Source organism: Callospermophilus lateralis, chromosome 12 (assembly GCF_048772815.1).
Source record: "Callospermophilus lateralis isolate mCalLat2 chromosome 12, mCalLat2.hap1, whole genome shotgun sequence".
In the NCBI taxonomy this organism is placed as follows: domain Eukaryota; kingdom Metazoa; phylum Chordata; class Mammalia; order Rodentia; family Sciuridae; genus Callospermophilus; species Callospermophilus lateralis.
The window spans coordinates 64,888,611-64,909,688 of NC_135316.1; positions in this window are offsets into that span (position 1 = coordinate 64,888,611).

Below are 21,078 nucleotides of genomic sequence, written 5' to 3' on the forward strand. Positions count from 1 at the left end.
TTATTTCCTGAAAATCAATAACCTGATTACCGGAAGGAAAGCCACACTCCCAGCTGTGCAGAGGCAGCCATCAGATCCAACAGCTGCGTGCACTTGAACTGTGCAGCAAAACAGCCCTACAGGGGCAGCAGGGCTCTGTTGAGTGATCCTTGGAATCACCTCTGCATGCCCTCTCCAGCTGCAGTCAATCTGTCAGCAGCTTTTATTGGGCACTTGTCTAATGGAGAGCTTGTCCTCAGGACTGTAGGCAATTGTGGAAACCCATGTGGGGCTCTTTCCAGAAGAGAATGAGATGTTGTGTTCTCTATGCAAATATGTAAGGGCAGCTCCTCCCAAAGTTAAAGGACTTTCTTCCCACCCAATCTCTTTAAAAAAAAAAAAAATTTGTTGTTTTTAGTTATATATGATAGTACAGTGTGTTTTGACATATTATGCATACATGGAGTACAACCCATTCCAATTAGGTTCCCATTCTTGTGGTTGTACATAACGCAGAGTTACATTGATCGTGTATTCATATATGAGCACAGGAAAATTATGTCCGATTCATCCTAATGTCTTTCCTATTCCCATTTCCCCCTCCCTTCCCTTCATTCCCTTTTGTTTAATCTAATGAACTTCTATTCTTCTTCTCCCTTCCCTCCCTGTTGTAGGTTGGCATCTACATATCAAAGAGAACAATTCAGCCTTTGGGTTTTCGAGATTGGCTTATTCCACTTAGCAGGATATTCTCTAGTTCCATCCAATTACTGGCAAATGCCATAATTGCATTTTTCTTTATGGCTGAGTAATAATCCCATTGTGTATATATACCAAATTTTCTTTGTCCATTCATTTGTTGAAGGGCACCTAGGTTGGATCAATACTTGGCTATTGTGAATTGAGCTGCTGTAAACATTGATGCTTGCATTGCTGTAGTATGCTGATTTTAAGTCTTTGGGGTATAGACCAGGGAGTGGGATAACTGGGAGATTCCTTAGAAAACTTGGAATGGAACCACCATTTGTCATAGTTATCCTACCCATTCTCTTAGCGTTATATTTCATAACTTCCCTCCAGCCACCATCCCAGTGCGTCTGTAAATTTTTGATACTTTCATGGAACATCTTTCCTCTTTAGACTCCTCATACCTACTCTTGGAATCCATTGAACTCCTTCCCTTGGAGTTATCACATACTTTCTGCAGGTCAATGTGCACCCACTTCAAAACTTCATTTCCAGAGTAGGGCTTAAGAGCTTAGCCTAGGAAAGAAAAATAAATAAATAAAAGTAAAGAGAGAAAGAAGTGAAAGTGTGAGCCTTATGAAAAGGGAAAATCAGAACAGATTGCAATGAAGCTAAACTGTCTATTCATTTGAATCAAATGCTATAAATTTCTAAGCATAATGTTTGACAGTGAACTGTCATCAAAGCAACAGACTCATTATAAAAATGCTAAGGGTATATAAATCTCATTGACTGCTTATCATTAACTGCACAGGGTGCTGATAGGAAATGCCTGGTTATAATTTATATTTCACTAATAAGGTCCATTTTAGAGTATAGCTGTCAGATCTATTACTCACCTTTCCCCAGTCTTATAGTTACTCTGGACAGCACTGAAATTGAATGTTAAAAGTGTGGTTTCAAGCGTTATCTTTTTCTTTAATATCTCATCCCTACATATGGAAGCATGCCTCACCTTTAATCAGAACTCAACAGCCAACAGCCAGATTGTTTTCCAGAAAGTAAACAAGGGGAAAGAGAGAGAGAGAAAGTATTCTCCACTCTCAAAATTTTAAAAGTAAACATTAATGATTCAGGGGAGGCCTTCAGGGTTTGTTTTGACTTTTGTTTTTGTCATGATGAAGAAACTTGCCAATGAGTCACTATTCTGTGACATGTAGCATGTGGCATGTGGCAGACATGAAACCAAGCACTTCTACTTGGATTGTCTCATTTATCCTCAGACCAATTTAAGGTACTCCAAGCAGTTTAATCAAATATCATGTCATATCTCCATAATCTCCTAGCAAACCAGGAAAAAAAATGGAATTGGTTGAAGGAAAATATTAGTACAAACACCAAAACAAAGCAACACTTTGATGAGCTTCCAGCATATGTTAGTGTCCATACCCTTGATATGCAGAACACTGGGAAAGTCTCAGGAAACTTTGAGAGAAATGTTTTACTATTTGGGGCATAAATTGAGTGATATGCCATATTACCAATGCACCAGTTTTTGCTCACTAGAGGCTTCCAGGGTATTAAGGAACATAAAGAAGTTTCCAGAATGTGTCAAGCTGTGTTAGACAAGAATATAAGAAGGTGGTAAAGGACGAGCTTTGTCAAAACATTAAACAAATGAATAATAGGTTCATAGATATCATATCCGAGAACTACCGAGAGTCAAGACTAGCTCTGAATGGAGGAGCCCATGTGTGATAGGTCTAAGGTAAATCCACAGGGCAATGAGTTGCTGTCCTTGGCCAGGTGGTTTGGTCTGTGAAATGCTGCCTCTTGATGGCCATGTCCCCTGTGTGTTTTAAAGCAGTAGTACTTATGAGTGATCCCTGGCAAAGGAATGTGCAGGGTAGGAATAAAATCACTGAACTGCGGCACCCTTCCAAAGCATCCCCATTCTCAGAGTCAGTGCCCTTGGACCTTCTGGCATATCTAAAAACAAATGCCACGGTTAAGAGGACCAGTGGGAACTGTGTTCCACTGAATTCTGCCATAAGGGCTCTGAGTTCCCACTTGCCCAACTAGATCATTCAGATCAAACTCAACATGATAGACGATGGAGAAATTAGCTGTGAGTGTCTATTAAGGCTTAGTGCTACAGTCCTAAGACCACTCTTCCTTTGAACTGTGCTGTAACACTCTAGAAAACTTCCTCTTAGGCAACAGCTCTTAAACCAGAAAGTTTAGGACTTTAAAACCAGGAGTCTTAAGACTCCTACCAGATTTCTGCCTTAAGTTTTTCTCTAGTACTTCAAGGGTTCTTTATTTTCCCTCCAGATCTGCCCAACTGCTCCCGTTCCATCCTGTGAAATCACCCAGCACTCAGCTTGTCACTTCTCTGTCTGCTATAAATCCTTATCTGCCCTGTCCCTTTTAGTCTTCTTTGCAGCCTTTTAGTGAGATGAAAAGAGCACTAGTGCATTTAGTCAACCTCAAACATCACTAGAGATTGAACCTGGGGGGGTGGGGGAGTCACTTAACCTCTCTGAGCCTTTTTTCTCATTAGTAAAATGAACATGTAAATCTGATCCAGTGTGCCCCTTCTCAGATGCGTTCAGCACTTCATAACTGCCTGAGCAGTAATCTCAGCTCTTTTCCACTTATATTTGACATATTCTCAAGGGCACATGGAGCTTTTATAGTCACTCGGGAGGTTGCAGCTAGGCTGTTGGAGACATGTAATTGCTACCCTCCAAATGTCATTTGTTACAATCTCTACCTTGATGAAAATCTCCCATAGTGCACAAAAGCTAAATTCCTTTGCTTGGCATCCAGAGCCCTTCATAATCTAGCTGACCCGGCCTGCTGTCCCACCTTATGCACAGTGACCCTCCAGTAAAGCCTCCCCCCTGCCCGAAGCACACACACCCAAATTTCAATACCCAGCATCACTAAACAACCACACTCTTTCACTTCCAGACCTTGGCACATTGTATTTCTTCTGGAGCACTCTTTTTCTTATTTATTTATTTAAATAATTGATTTTGCTTTAAATTTCTAATCATCCTGGAAGTCTCCATTCCAATTATATTCCCGCAAGGAAAACTTTCCCTCCACCCTAGGCAAACTGTGATTCTCCTACACCTGTTCTCTTCCTATACTTCAAACACTCAGTTACAGCAGTATTGTAATTTGAACATCCCCCCAAATCTCCTGTGTTGAAGGCTCAGTCCCCAGTTGAGGGTACAGCTGAGAAACAGTGGATACTTTAATATGGGGTTGCATGGGGTGAAGTAGGTCATTGAGGCTGTGCCCTGAAAGGGTGTATTGGGACCCCTGGCCCCTTCTTCTCTCTCTCTCTCTCTTAGCTGCCTGGCCACCATGAGGTTAGCATCTTGGTCTCACCATGTGCTCTCCACCATGATGTTCTGCCTGGCCACAGGCCCAAAATAATGGGGCCCAGTGACCTTAGGCTGAAACCCCTGAAGCTGTGAGTCAAAATAAGCCTTTTCTCCTTTTAAGTTGATGTTTTCAGGTATTTTTTTCTCACAATGACAAAAAGCTCACCAACTCAAGCAGTTATAATTAGCAAGTGTTTATTTGCAAGTCTGGCAGCACTTGGATATTAAACTCCTTAAGGGGTTATGCTCCTGATCTCAACTCCAGGAAATACCACAGCGCCCAGCACAGGATAGCTGCTCAATAAATATTAGGGGAATAATATATGTTACCAATCTCTTTTATAAAATCCTCTCCAGAAACTTCAAAAAGAATCAACGCTTATTCAATTTGTGACTACATAAGTATGGCAAGGGTCTCATATATTTTTCTGGCACTGCAAGTATAATGAGAATGAAATAAGAATTTTCTCAAATCATCCCATGCCAAATGTAACTTCATCTGGAAACTTATCAAAATTGACCACATCTGAGAAGTCACATAACCGTTCAGAGTCAGGGCGGGTCAAACTGTGCAACCATTTAATTCACATTCATTGGAGTCACGGACTCTATTGAGTAGGGAATGAAGGTAAAAGATGAAGATAGCAATTCAGTGGCCCTGGGGATCAATGAGCATTACAAGAGGAAAAATTCAGCTGCTTAATGTTTGGCCACATTCCTAATTTCAGCCAGATATTTCACCAAGGTGAGATAGCACATACCATAAATTCATCCCCATGAGTCAAAAAAAATTCAATGCATATATATCATGGATGGAGGAGTAATTATATGACTTCCTAAATGGAACCTAAAAGAAATACACACACACACACACACACACACACACACACACACACACAGAGGGTGGGGGGAGAGAGAGAGAACAACTAAATACTCCTAGGTAGTCTAATATAGTCAGAATATAGTCAGAATCAAGCCCAGTTATGAAAAGCAGTGTAATATCAGAAATAAGACAATCTTCCTCTTAATTTAAACCCACATCCATATTATTGCAAACTAATGATAGTATGCAGTTCTATCAATAGCCTCACAAAGATAACAACAGCCCAGCAAAGTACTCCTGAATCTCCAAATGTTCTCAGCAAAGAAAAGCAATTTTTATTTTTTGCTGATAAATGGTTTAATCAAACCTAACAGATGAGGCAATATATTTTGAGAACATTTTGTTGCTCAGATCATGAGGTCAGTAATTTTCTTTGGTACAAACACATTACAGTGTAACCGAGTATGTGTTGTGGGAGTGAGCTGGTGAGGAGGAATGACATAGATTTTCTGCAATAGGTAGTATATAATGTTCTATCTAGAAAGTATATTCTTATAATTCAAAAATGCTCTAAGAGGAGAAAAGCATCAGAATTGGTAGGTTTCATGTTATCTGGCAGAAAGAGAATAAAATTGCAATGCAACGTTACGCTTCACAAAAATAAATAAATAAATAAAAATTATAGTAATGAAGGAGTAAAAGTTAAATTTCATTGTAGCTGTCAAAATTCAACTCATCCTGTAGACAGTACAAAGCCATTTGCCATTTGGCAAATGTCACTGAAAGTAGTGATCACGTAGTCAGATTACTGTAATATAATTGAACAATTCAATTCTGCAAAAGAGAAGATCCCAGGCTATATCTTAAAAAGATACTACTTTTCATGGGCAGCTAGCTCTGTGTCACAGCCGGGAGCCTCCAACATTTGCAGCTGTGTATCATGGGCTTGTGGATTTGCTCCATATTTCTGCACAGTCCTTTTTATGTGCTTGAAAGCAGACACTTCTAGAACGATATTGACTATAACTTTTGGTGGGAAAAAACTCAGCCTGTGGTCATATAACATTACTGTGGGATAATGATAGTTCCTCACATTTGCAGAGTACTTGTGGCTTTCAGATTACTCTGTCATGCACAATTTTTTTGAACTCCCAACTATCCTGACACATATGAGAATGTGCTATCTCATTTTACAGATGAAGAGACTGAGGCTTGGAGAGGTTCAACAGCTGGCCCAAGGTCAACAAACTTGGGATAATCTCTAACTAGGTTTTCCAACTCCCAATTCGGAATCCCTGTCATCTTCACAGGTGCTAGGAACGCAGCTTTGCAGGTACCCTGTCATGGATTTGAGTTTTAGACTCAACAGTTAACTCACAGAACCACTTAGACTTAGCTACACCCTCCTCACAGTGGAGTATGCTTTAGGAATAGGGAGGAAGGAGTGGACATTCCAGGAAGGAATTTTGAATGAAGAGATGTTTTAGCTGGAGGAACTTGGTCGAGTATATATAGAGAGGGAAGGGGCTAGAACAGAAGGTTAGGAGGCAAGACAGTGTATGGTGCATTCTGGGTATCAGAGAAGGGTATTCAAGAGAGAATCCTTGGGAGATGGCGCTAGAGATGTGAACATGGCAGACTTTGTACCCCGTGCTAATGCATTAAGACTTAATGCTATGAGCAAGAAGGAGCCATCCGGGCTGGGGTTGTGGCTCAGAGGGTCCTAAGTAAGGGGAATGCAAAACCAGATGCATTTTAAGGAGATATCCAGGCTTCAATATGAAGAATAGATTTGGGAGAAGGAGGAAGACTGGAATCTAGCAAGACTGAAACAGAGCTGTAAACAAAGCGAAAAACGATGGTGGCTTGGACTAAAGTAGTAACAGTGAGGATGAAGAAAAGTACACAGATTTTAACTCTATTAAGGTAGCAAAATAAATATGATATAGGGATGGATTTAATGTAGTTTATAACGTAAAGGAAGGAATCCAGGATGCCAATATATATATAGCGTATCTGTGAGCTTATATTTCTCATTCTGAAAGAAGTTGTATACCATACACACAAATTTCACATTTTGCCTGAGTCATAAATAGGAAAGCTTGAGATTCTATGGCCATCCCCAGCTATTACCTTTTAAAACTATCCAGGCACCACGGAGTTATATGCATAGATCAAAACTATGCCTTGTACAGCTAAGTTCACAGCCAAAATAAAATATCCCCACCCATTCATCCATCCACAGACATTTACCATTAGCTTCTCAATGCCAGTGGCTGGTCTAGACACTGGGAACAAAAAGATGAATGAAACCGAGACCTTGCCCTCAAGAAGTCCACAGCATAGAGGGGGAGATTGACAATAAAAAGAAAATTACAACACAATGTGATTAGGTAACTGCAGAGCCAAGTAGGAGCACACAAAGAGAGCAGTGTTCCCAATCTGGGGGATCATGTTTCATGAGGGCTTCTGAAGATTTCTCCAGGCCCCTCAGAGTAGGTTATATATGTCCATCTCCTTCCATCTCCCTCTTCCAGTGAGTTCTTCACAGAAAAAAAAAAAAAGACTGTCTTATTTATCACAGAACCTTGCACAGTAGGTGCTCAATAAGACTGATGGATGGATGAATGTTCAGATAGATGGTGGATGAAATGAGTAGGATATAAATGGATATTGACCTGACCTCAAAGGATCGAGAAAGAATGGCCATCAATTCATGGAAAATACCAGGTAAATAGTGCCTTATGGTGAAAAAGGATTTATTGAGAAGGTACTGGATTAAATGGGCCATTGGTTCAATTTTGTTTTGTGGAGTTTGACCCTTATCAGTAGATTCTTGTTGTTTAGTATTTATTGAGCCAGATTTTCTCTGTACTTAAGCTACTCCCTAGGAGGAGGTTAGACACTTCTGGAAACTGCATTAACTCTTTCAAGCCACCAGGGTGCTATTCAGTGAATTACTTTTCAGTAATTAAAGATGCTGCAACACAAAAACACAATGTGCTGAGAAATAGAGAGCTAATCTCTCTGCCTGCCTTCCCCAGTCGCCTATTTCTGATCACTGAAAAGATAGGGTGCAAATATGCGGGGATTACACAATGACAGTCAGTCCTGTTCCATATAAGAACCTACAGTAGTCTCTTCCTAAAGCCCATGAATTTTTCACATTAGAGAACAAAGATTAGCAGGATCAAGTGACTAAAGCACTTAACAGCTTTAATCCTCATTCCTGCACAAATTCACTCTGTGGCTTTATACTTATCTCCTTCAAACTCTTTCCTTTATTTGCCCCTCTCTGTGCATCTGCAGGATGATAAGAGCAGTTATGGGATCTGGACAACCAATATCTCTAATCTTTCTTCTAACATAGGAGGAAAAAAAATAGAGATGGATTTGAATGACTGCCTGTCTCTTTTTTGGTGTCCATATACATACCTAAATCAACTCATTAAATAGAAAATGGACTGCCCTTACACCCTCTTCCCACCTCTTTAAAGCTAGCAATATTCACCTTCCATTTTCAAAAATCTTGTGCTGCTGGTTTGCATCTTTAATTACCCAGGGCACTGATCTTGTTTTATATGACTTACAACAGGCAGTTTTGCCCTTAGTTCATTTAAGCAAAATCATCCCTAGTTTGAGCCAAGACATACTCAATATACAATTACCTGGTGGGTCAGGGCTCTGCCGTTTTGTCATTTTTACTGGCATTTTCTCCATTATTGCTAAGTACTGAGCAGTATAAGCTGTCAGAGCCACATGGCTGGCCTGAAACTTAATTTTTCTAAATTGCACAATTCTTCAGAAACAGCTTACCCCCCAAGCACAGTCCCCTTGACAAAGGGCAAATAGGGTTAAACTTCAAACTGAGTTATACAGAACTTACCCAGAGCAACCTTAGGAAGGAAGCAATTAAGCAGAGTTTGAGTTTGCAGGGCAAATAAGACTTTTAGACAATGCAGAATTCTGTGTCAAAGTGGCCGCTCCAAAGCCTTTGAGTAGCAAGAGGTTTTAGATAGTGAAGCACTTTGGTGGAGAGAAACAGTAAAGACTAGGGAAAGACATGCCTGCTGAACACCCAATATGTCAAATACAGTGTGCCAGGTATTTTTATATGCATCTTTTTTATAAATTCTAATAATAATCCTTTAATTATTGACATTTTTATTCCCATTCTACAGATGAGAAAACAGGTGGAAAGTTCAGTGGACTCACCAAGGACAACACGTCCTATAAGTAAGTTAGTCTCATTCAAACCATGTCTTCTGAATCCATGCATGACATTCCTTGCATTAACCCACCCTGGAGATGGTTTGAAAACAGTTTTCTTGTAGCAAAGGACTAGTAATCTAGTATTATAGTCTCCCTGATTCAAAGTCCTGAGACGTAACAGAGGAATACAAAATGCCCAGAATTAATCCTTCCCTACTTTCACCCCATTATCCTCTGTGCTACTCATCTGCCTCCTGTCTTGGCTCCAGGTGATCTTAGAGAAGCCTCCGCTTGGTCTATCCCTATTCTGGGTAGCATATTAATTCCCTGCACTCGCTTCTCATGAAGAGAAGCCCTTTGAAGTCCAATAAGCTACCCAGTCCCTATCACCTGGAGAATTTAAGAAAACACAAATCAGCTTAGCCTCTTGCTGTGCATTAGCCTCAAAGACAAACTGACTGTTTCAGCTTTTATGGAAGAATCGCACAAGATTACTCACTGTCCTCTAAGTCAGATTGTATTGGTGAGCAAATGCAGACCTCTGAGAATATTAAAATGCAAATACTAATTATTTAAAGGTAACCTGACAATTTTTCCAACTTAAAATCTCTTCCTCTCTCCCCCCCTCCACCACACACATGACTGCACTGGAAAGGATTGAGTAATATGAGTTTGTTTCAGCAGCATCTATTACTCTGACACCAGCATTTATTATTCTGGTTTGGGTTAACAGCAAAGAGAAACTTAAGGCTATGGATTCACAGCCATTAGTAACTTGCTTGGGTGTCAAAGCTGACCAAATGCACTCAAAGCTTCACTCCTATTCAGGTAACAGCTGTCATGGGGCTCTAGGTAACACATGGTTCAGCACATGCAGGTCCAGAATCAAGCCTCATATCTTCCTCATTTTCCCACTCAGTCTTATCACAGTACTCCATTTAGTGTCTGGAGATGTGCCGTTCCCAGGCCCATCCTAGAAGTCAAAGATAAAAACCTTTTATTTATGACCACTACTCCCTCTGTCAAAAGAAAATTGTTTAAATGACTCAAATAAGGATTAATGGCTTTCTTCAGCCAACATGCATCCAAAAGCCTCTGTAGACCAGAGAGCTGTCTGAGTGGAAGAGAAGCCGGGTTGTTGTTGTACAGGATAAGGAGATGAGAGGGGGAGATGTCCTTGTGGTCTGGCTCAGGTAGCAGTTTATATCTTTAACTGCTCCGAAACTCAAAATTGCAATGTTTCTCAGCCATTGGTACAGTCCCACTTCCTGAAGTGACAGAAGAGTGTTCTCCAAAGATGTTTTTGCCAGCTTTGAAGTTCGTAGGATAGTTAAGGCTCAGGGGTATGGAAGGTAGCATAAAGGAAACAGGAGAAAGGGAAAGGAGGCAAGGTTAAAGGCAAAGATAACTTAGGACTCTCTGTGTGTCTGTTCTATGTTTGGAAACTTCCTGCACCAGGCTCTCAACACCTAGGTTAAAGTCCTCCTGGTATCACCCTTTATACCTCCTGCCTCCTTGGAGCAGGTACATATTCATTGATATCAGAGTTAGAACTTTCCTTCATGAGACTGAAGGCACCCTCCCTGTAGACCTGCGTGCAACATAAACACATGCTTGGCTTGTCTCCTGGGATCTCTGATGTGACACACAGTGCCTTTTGGCATTTGTTTAGAGCCTTAGGAATGAGTGTTGTTGGCTGCCAGGCTCTTCTGAGCTTTAGGAATGATGATTTTGCTTTTTTGTACTTTCTGGAAAAACAGACCTATCACAGCACCAAGAACACTAGCCACTCACTCGCTGCAACACTGCTTCTCCTACCGTCCCCAGTGCTCTAAAGGCAACTTCCTCCTGCTTCTTCCACTCCCTGGACAATCAGGGCAGAGATGTTTACTGAGCTGTCGGAAGCTTGGAGCACTAAGGACCCTTGAGACCCTCCAATGCTTGTACTACTTTCTTTCCACTCTTTGTTTTGTGGGAAACAGTCAATTCTCTGCAGAAGATGTCAGATTAATCTTCCATATAAGAAAATGGGAGGACTGGGAAATTAACAAAAAAAAAAAAAAAAAAGCAAAGAAAGAAATCTTTGTAAAACAAGAGGGGAAAAAAATTGAAAAGAAAGTCTTGCTATTTTAAAATGCCACATGGAGTCTCTAATGCCTACATTCCCACTCCCCCTCTTCATACCTGATAGAAAAGTCTCTGGAGCAGAGGTCAAAAGACCCAGAGTCCAGGTCCAGCCCTCTCCTAATTAACTGTGTGACCTCAAGTGGGTTGCATGACCTCTCCAGCCCTTGGCTTCTCATCTATGAAATGTACAGATGAACTCTGAGGTCCCTTTCAGCTCTGAGGTTTCATGACAAAGAACTCACAGAGGAACGCATGCTCCCCCAGGGAGGAGGACCAAGGACCAGAAGTCAAACATGAGAGAGTGAGCAATGGGAAGGAGGCCCTTTATGTATGACTGGTGCGGAAAGAGAATCTGATCCCTCCCCTCTTTTTTTCATAAGGGACTGTCATGTCTGGAATGACCCCGAACACCTCAGCTCCGAGAAATATATTAAATATCTGAGAACTGCTATTATTCTAAGTGGTAAAATAACCACTGAGACTAGAGTGCAGGTTAAATTGAAACCAACCCATCTGGTTATGCTGTCCTTGACAGTGGACATTTGAACAACCGCCTGAATGGGCATAGCAGGCCCAGATATTTTAAAGTAGCGATAGTTTTTATTTAATAGTGAAATAAACCATTATAAATCTAGAGAGGTCATTCTAATAGTGGGAGGCAAGGTAGTTTGAGACGATTGTATTAAAGTTAATTATCCTTTTTCATTTACATTTTAAAGTATACTCTTCGGATATTAAAGTTACATGAGATATATAATTTGATATGCCAGCTGCAAGTATCACTCAGGCATTGAAAACCCCAAACAAGATTTGGAAACATTCTCTTTAGTGTCCTGGTTGTAGTTAAGGGTCTATCATAAGCTTTATGGCTAGAAAAAAAACCCTTCTAAGGGCTGGGGTTGTGGCTCAGTGCTAGAGCACTTGCCTTGCACATGTGAGGTATTGGGTTCAATTCTCAGCACCATTTAAAAACAAATAAATAAAATAAAGGTTAAAATCTTTAAAAAAGAAAACAAAACCCTTCTGAATTGAATCTACATCTTTTTCGTGCATTCTGAACTGCAGTGAGAACATAAGATCTTTAAAACATAAAGAATAAAACAAAATAAAATAATGATCTATGCCAAAGATGCCCTGAACTTTTACAATTAAAAGGATCCTTGAGATCCAACTTCTACCTTTCAAATGGGAAACAGCAGTCAGAGACATGTCCATGGTAGAAGTGTGCCTGTCTTTCTTCTTGGCATCCCCAGCACCATTTTTCTTTACTTTCTTAAGAAAACAAACACTATTTCTGAGTTCCTTTCACTTGAGCATCATATAGATTCGGTTCTAATTCAATGTTCACATTAGCAAATACTCTGTATTTGAGATTTTGTGGGATTTCAACAGATTTTAGTCTTTAGGCCCCAAGTAGGATGGCAGTGACTTAACAAACCCAACCATCTACTATGTTCCAGATGCTATGCTAAACACTGGAATGGGAGAAAAGATGATAGGAATTCCCTCCTTCCTTAAGAATACAAACGTATGAACAAACAGAGAAATACTGGAAGGCAACAGCAGTGCAGAGGGGAAACTAAAGGAACTGGGAGAGAATTTCTCTGCACAACTCTATACTTTTATGGAGACAGTATACATCATATATTCGGTCCCTAACTACAGCAAACATACAGCTAGCTGCAAAGGGTCTCTTTAAAAATATGCTGCCCAGGTGTGCTGCACACAGCCCTTCTGACCTCTTGAAATGGTAAGGCTGCAAAATTAGAAAAGCTCCCATTCTGAGAAGTGGTTCATGAGTAAAAGATCACAAGAGCACATGGTGAATTAGAGGAGGCTCAGGAGGATGCATTGTGCACCTACCAATCTTTCTGCCAGTTAATAGCTCACACGGAAGGAAAACACACTAAGAACTTCCATTTTGCAGACACACTTCTTCCTACCTCCCAGTGGTGCAACTTGCCAGGTATCAAAGGTCCTGCCAATAACAGAGGTGCAGCATACCTACAAGGAAGAAAACAAAGAGCAAGAATAAAACATGATGTTTCTGTGAGCCAGACAGCACAGCTTTCCCTGGAACTCACATGACTGCTGAGAGCTACTGGGGAACTTTAAAAAGCAGGTTGACACTTGCTATTTAGGATTGCAATAGAAGGCCCATTATATTAGTTGTTAACATTCTGAATAATACTTAAAAACAGTAATCTATATATAATTTATCTTCTAATATAGCACTATTATTTCTGGAAAGCTTGCAGCTAGATGAAAATGGCCTTATTCCAACCACCAAAATCAATTCTTTTCTACAAATTTGATATAGGCAGCCTGTGTACCATTTGAAAAAGCTCACTGACCTGTAAAGCCTGCCATTTGCACCATAAAATTTAGACCTTCTTTGATGAAGTTATTGAACACTGTACTTACTTCATTGGAGGTTTGAAAGCAGTTGTACATAACTTCCACTTTTTGTCTTTAGGAAAAGTTTGGGATAAGCAGCAAATCAAATTGCTTATGCTTTAGAAATGAGAAAAGACACAGTCTAGACTGCACTTAATGAAAACTATAAGTTAATTTTGAGTGTGATGCTGGAGGTTCATTGCCAAGTTAAAATGATGGAGATTATTTTTAAAAGACTTTAGAAGTGAGGGAAAAATACATAATGCAAGATCTGAATATGAGTCTATTTTTTCACTAGATTGCTAATTAAAAGTTTATTTTTATATACTCTAATCTTAAAAGTCAGGGGAAATGAATGATGCACAAAATCTATCTGCTGTGTTAAATGGAGATAATAAAGAATAAGAATATCCACCCTTCTTAATAATTGGTTTTAACATTATCCATCCACAAATGGATGTCCTGATTTTTCTCTGCTAAATTGCAGCCAACTGTGGACATTGACTCTTAACAGTAAAACAAAAGCAGTCCAAAATCTGCTTGAACCACTTTCTCCATTAAAAGAGCAGACTTAGGTCAGTGTTTAGCAAGATCATTAAAATACTGGTACATAACTGACTGAACCATGGGTAACAAATATCATGCACAGCTCTAATCTCACCATAGGTTCCTGTCATTGCTGAGGGCTCCCAGCATCTAACTCAGGCAACTTCAGAGAAGATGGTATATCATCATAAGCCTTCAAGGCTCAAATTTTGGCTGCAATGTGGCAAAAGAATCAAATTTTTCAGGAATATCCTGATATTCCTTGTAAAATGGGCATGATTTTTTCTTTTTTCTTTTTCTTTTTTTTGAAACTGGGGATTGAACTAAGGGACACTCAACCACTGAGCCACATTCTCAGCCCTTTATTATATTTTATTCAAAGATAGGGTCTCGCTGAATTGCTTAGTGCCCCCACAAAGTTGCTGAGACTGGCTTTGAACTCACGATCCTCCTGCCTCAGTCTCCTGAGCAGCTGGGATTATACACGAACTACATAATGCCCAGTGGGCATGATTTTCTTTAAGCTCAATATATCAGCTTGAAGAAATTTGGCCAAACCAACCAATAAAGCAGATACTTAATATTTTAGATAAATCCTAAGGTTTCAACTCGATAAGCAACTTCAGAGTATAATTATAGTCAATAAAATTCATGTCATTTCTGAAATTGTGACTGTTTCTGCAAATCTTCACACTGAGTGACTGATTCCTATAAGTACCAGTTGGTTGCTAATAGAATTATTCATCTTCACTACTCAATTTACAGATATTCTTTGAGTCTGAATATATGCATATCTCATATGAGGTATGTGTGTATTTGGGAACAACTGTAATATGACCTCTGTAAGCATGAAAATAAGGCAGCCTTCTAAGACCTATGCTATAAAATCAGCACACAGAGGGGGACAATTTTTTTAGTATTACACTTTAACACATAAGCATGCAGAATCACCATAAAGAGGCAGAATATCTCTTGGGTCAACAATTCTGGCCCATAACCCACTGTGGGGTTGTTAGCCAGCTGTGTGCATGAACCTGACAGAATGCATCATGTAGTAATAGACTGGTGCTATGAAACATAAAGATAGAAGTACCTCTTCCAACACCATGATTGCCAGGCAGGTGCTAATAATTTGGCTTCCTGTGTAGCCTGTCCATAGGTGAGAAAAACTAATCAAGCCAATATGAATGTATAGTTCATTTAACATTGCAACTACCAAAGTAAGTTAAATAGCTAACCATCATTGGTTGGTTACTCCACACCAAACAACATTCTAAGCACTTTATATATATTATTTAATTTAATCTTTGCCATAGTACTGAGGCTAAGTCACTTATCCAATGTTATACAGTTAATGGAGAAGTTAAGATTTAAGTCTGTCATGGTGGCACATGCCTATAATCCCAGAGACTCAGGAGGCTAAGGCAAGAGGATCTCAAGTTCAAGGCCAGCCTCAGCAACTTTGCAAGACCCTCAGCAATTTAGTTAGATTCTCTCAAAATAAAAAATAAAAATCAGAGGGATGCAATGTCGAATGTAGCTCAATGGGATCAATTTTCAGTATTAAAAAAAGAAGTTAATTTGAAGATAGGAAAACTGCATCTAGAATAAGTACTCTTCACTGTTATGCTTTCAGCAATCTGAGTTTAATCATCAGGGTTGTTGGGAGCTTTGATATCACTGATCAGCATCCAAACACATGCTCATTTGTAAAATTTCCAACACTGAAAGGTTACATTAAAACCCAGGAACCAAGAAAATTTCCCAAGGAAATGCCATCTTTTTGAGTGAATTGCCAAACCATGGCCCTCAGGAAATATCACATCCACTGCTATTTCATGCATCTTACTTTTAAGTGCAACAAATGAAATTCAAACTATATACTATATTTTTTGTTTGTTTGTTTGTTTGGTTTGGTTGTTTTTTCTGCTTTGTTTGTTTTGTTTTTCTGCAGCAGTTTCAGTTTGACTGTGTTCAAATCTGTGGAATCCGAGGAAGAAAGTACAGTCCCCTATTAAGAAAGTGCACTGGGAGTCCAAAAGGGATTTCTTATATGCATTTAATGCAGGATGTCAGTGGCTTGGCCTGTTTGTATAGAACAAATCTCCCAAGTCCACTTTGAGGTTTTCCAAATATTACCCAAATTGTGGACAGCTAAAAACACAGTCAAGAGAATCATGAGAATTCGCAGCATGATCAGTGGCTCCAACATATATGGAAAGAGGCCTCAGGGTCCTTCTATTTTTGACATGAATAAATAATCAAAATCATCTCCTCCCATCACTTTTATTTCTGATTCCTTATCTGAAATGAAAATAACTCATCCTTAATGGATCAACTCTCTAAAACACCTTAATGATATATAAGTAGGTAATTCTGCTGTTTATATCCTAATAGTTAAAACATACATTTCTAATGTGCAATATGGCATCAAGTTAGATGCCTGGTTTACCTACTGACTCCATTTTGAATAGTTTTTTTAATAAGATAATATGTTATGATTTTGAAACATAAAGTGTGATATAAATATTGCTTATCATAATTTCCTAAAATGTATTCTGTAGAACATTAATTGCATAGACTATTAATAGAGCTAACCCAAAAGGAAAAAAAAAGACTTCTGAGGCCTAGGTAGAATTGAAAACACACAGTTAAATAGGTCTCTTCCCTATGCAAGTTCTTGAGTCTCTGGTTTATTATATATCATGTATTATGAATCTCTAAAGAACAATAGTAATCCATCAGTACTTTTCTACCTATGAGGCAGGATCACTATTAGATTTTTTTTCCCCAATTCATCCAGGAGCATTGTTTCAGTAAAATATAATAAACGTGCCTGGCATAGTGGCACACACCTGTAATCCTAGTGGCTCAGGAGGCTGAGGCAGGAGGATTGCAAGTTCAAAGCCAGCCTCAGCAACTCAGCAAGGCCCTAAGCAACTCAGTGATACCCTGTTTAAAGCAATTCAGTGGTACCCTGTGTGTGTGTGTGTGTGTGTGTGTGTGTGTATATATGGCTTGGGATGTGGGTCATTTTGTTTAAGTGTCTCTGGGTTTAATCCCTGGTACCAAATAAATAAATAAATTCAATTTAGTAGAAAACTGAAATAAAACAACACATGCACACAAAATACAACAAAGTCCTCAATTTTTTATTTTAAGATTTAACAGAGGGCTGGGAATGTGGCTCAAGCAGTAGCGCGCTTGCCTGGCATGCGTGCGGCCTGGGTTCGATCCTCAGCACCACATACAAACAAAGATGTTGTGTCCGCCGAAAACTAAAAAATAAATATTAAAAATATTCTCTCTCTCTCTCTCTTCCCCACTCTCTCTTTAAAAAAAAAAATATTTAACAGATGTAAAATTATTATGTTAAATTTCTATTCAAGTCTCTAACACCTATCCTCAGGTTTTGTATATATCACACCACAGACAGGAAACAGTTTGAGGACTGGCATCAGATCACAGGCCACACAGAGTAGCACTGGATATAGCATTTGCCACGCATATAATATAAGGAAGCAAGTGTTCAAGAAAACATGTTAGGAAATGCTGCTTTATTTTCAAAATCTGCTTTATTGCTTTTCCAAGTTTAATTGCCATAAGAAGTTGAATTCTATTTGTTTTAAGACCAAGTGGTGACCTGATGATGTAGCTGGGTGTTAGAGCTCTAGCCTACCATGTATGAGGCCCTGGGTTCAATCCCCAGCACCACACCTACACAGTCACCCACATCCACCTCTCTCTCTCTCTCTCTCTCTCTCTCTCTCACACACACACACACACACACACACACACACACACACACGAACAAGCAGTGAGCATGGGTCAAAGTGAAAAACACATGGAATTAATTGTTGCGATTCACAAGTGAAGGTATAGTCCCCGTGGCAAGTTAGGAAGGAATGAAAAGATATTTACCTGGTCATTGTTCTCAACTGATATCCATAAAGCCCAAACAAAATTAAAGCTAGAAAGAAGAAAAGAAAAAATGTGCCACAGTTGCCTGTATTAAGGTTTATTGAAATAAATTTCCATGGTAAAGAGATTCTCCCATCCTAAGTCTACTGTACAAATCCACGGGAGTTCTGCAGATTTCAACCAGCCTGATTACAGTTTCTTTTCTAATCATTTTGGATCAATCAATCACAGGTTTAGTTAACTACTCTGTACCTAATAATGTGTCAGATTTTATGACTTTACAGATTCTGAACCTGTTTCCTTATATGAAAGTCAAATAAAAGATTTCAGAAGAGCTGTCGGTGTTTTGCCTAAGGTTCTGTTCCTCGTCAGAAATGCTCAATTATAAAACCATAAAACACAGTGTTAAGAAATGTGCCCTTGTCTAGGGAAAAAAGATTAATTATGAAATTCAACTCAGAGTGTGAGCCATTGAGAGAGTTCTAGAAAACAAAAGGATATAAATTCTGCTGAATTTATGGTTTGACACTGTTGTTAAAACCCAAACCAAATTACTTGAATATAGTTTCAGGTGTTAAAAATGAACCTTTTCAACAGCAAAATGTTTTCACCCAATCTTAAAAAGTAAAGGAAGCATGTTTGCAGTTGCCTCAACCTCTTCACAATGGTTTTTAAGAAAGGTGGGAACCTGTGTTATACATAAGGATAAATAGCACTTCAGTGATTATAATTACGACAATTGCAATGTGTATCACAATAGCCGAAATGGATTATGCAGCTTTAGAAACCTCTTAAAAACAGAAAACATTATTGCAAACAACATGAATGAATCTAAGACTGCAAAGCACTGCCAATATCTGAGGTTAGAATTATCACTTATCATCCTTTTACCAAAGACTCTCTTAGTAGGCTGGAAACTCAGAACCAATAGCAGAGTTGGGTGGTGGTGGGGGTACTATTATTGAGACCTTCTCTACTAATCCAGGGAACTCATAAGTAAAATGTTGTTGGTTTCAGCTGACCTTTTCTTTCCTGTACCCTTCTTACTTTTGCTAATGTCCCATTTTAACACCTGAAAAGGTCATTTTCTTATTGCAGTCAGACACAAGAGAATTGATAATGATGAAGGAAGTTTCTGCTTTCCCCATAGGGTCAAAAGATGCCATAGGTTGCCAGACATTGTGATGTAAGTAGTGTAAGTCCTGTAGAAAGGTATTACAAGCAGTGTCACCTGAGAAGTGCCAAAATGTCCACTTTGTCCTCCAAAATTTTCTCTCACTGAATGCTAAAGTGCCCGGAAATCTTAGCCTTGGAACTGCTATTGGAACTAAAACAGAATGTCTCATAGAATCAGTATTTTTATTAATTTTTAAACAGGGATGGCACTTTTAAGATACCTGAGACTGGGTGCTATGGCATGAGATGCAGAAGGTATAGAAATGAAAAGGAGGTGAGAAATGTTGCATCCCCTGAGCACAGTTGAGAGAAGAGCAAGAGAGTCCTGAGGGTGAGAAAGGACAAATGGAAAAGAAGCCCACAGAAGCTCCAAGGGATCCTAAGGGGAGTCAGGAACCAAAGGCAAGATGCATCCACATATAGCTTGGCCGTGAAATCACTCACATTGAGTGCCTCAGGCATGCCAGTATACAACAGGTGCTCAATAAAGAGTCCCCTCTCTCCCTTCTCTTCTCCTGGGGAAGGCACTGGTGTGAGGGACTGGTTTATATCACAGTGAAACTGAACTGGACATCCCTGTTTCTTAGATCAACATGCACTTCATAAATCTTACCCTTGAGATCTCAAAACCAGAACAGGGAGAGATTTGAGATGCGGTGATACATTTCAGTCGTTTTCTCATCTCATCTGTTGATTAACATTTGCAAACAGCATGTGTTGACAGTGCTACTTTGAGCTTATTTAATGTGCTGTTTATGTGAGCATTACTTCCCTTTGTCCATCCAACACAGGATTTCAGCAAGAAAATATAGGAGGCATGGTTTCCATTTAAGATGTGAGGAAGCTAGGAGTTGAATGAGGAAGAAACACCGGGATCAAGAACTAGAATGAAGAGCTCCTGGATTCCATCCATCCCCATCCATTGTTCTACGAAGTCAAAATTTCAAACTTCAACATAATGCAAAATGCTTGGAAGCCACTTAAGGAATATTGGATCAGGCCCTGAAAGTTTTGACGCTCTGGGAAGGGCTGGGACTGGGTCTTCGATTTCTGTATCAAAAAACCCATCATTAAAATATCCTATGTGCTCAATATTTATTTGCTAAATCTTTGAGTCTATAAAACGAAAACTATTGAGAAAGAATTGGGGACAAACATGAAAAATATGTAACTTAGCAAGATATTTTTAAATTTTTTTAAAATGAAAGCTGAGGTTCTCAGTGCCAGTGTATCATATAAAGGTACCTCTTGTGCCCCATGTCAGTTTCCTCCTACCAGGGACTTCAGTGGTAGCTTAGTGGACAGTTGTACATAGTGTGAACTCACCTCATGTATGTGTGGGTCATTGTTCTGCCTCCTGCCCCAGGACCTTTTCTGATGCTGCCAAGCCCCTCTGTGCTCAAGGTTGCCCATGCACACACACATACACACAAATATACACTCTGAAAAAGCAGAAGAGTTCATATTTCCATCAGAAATCCTCAATCCAAGGGACATGCCCCAACCTCCTCTCCTAGAGAAGACAATTCAGGGAGAAATTTTGCTCACTACCAAGGAGATGAATCAGAATTAAGTCCCTATTCCCTATAGTAATGCCTTAGAAAAACCAGCTCTAGATGGGATTTTCTTCATTTCCCCCTCACTCACTCTACTCCTTCACTCCTGTGTCCTAGGATCAATTCTTCAAGAAACTACTTGCACTGTCTGAGTTCTTGACTCAGACTCCACTTTCAGGGGAACTTGATCTAAGACCATTTTTAAAAGGATGTGACGATGATAACTGAATGTTTGGCAGGAAATATGTATAAGAAA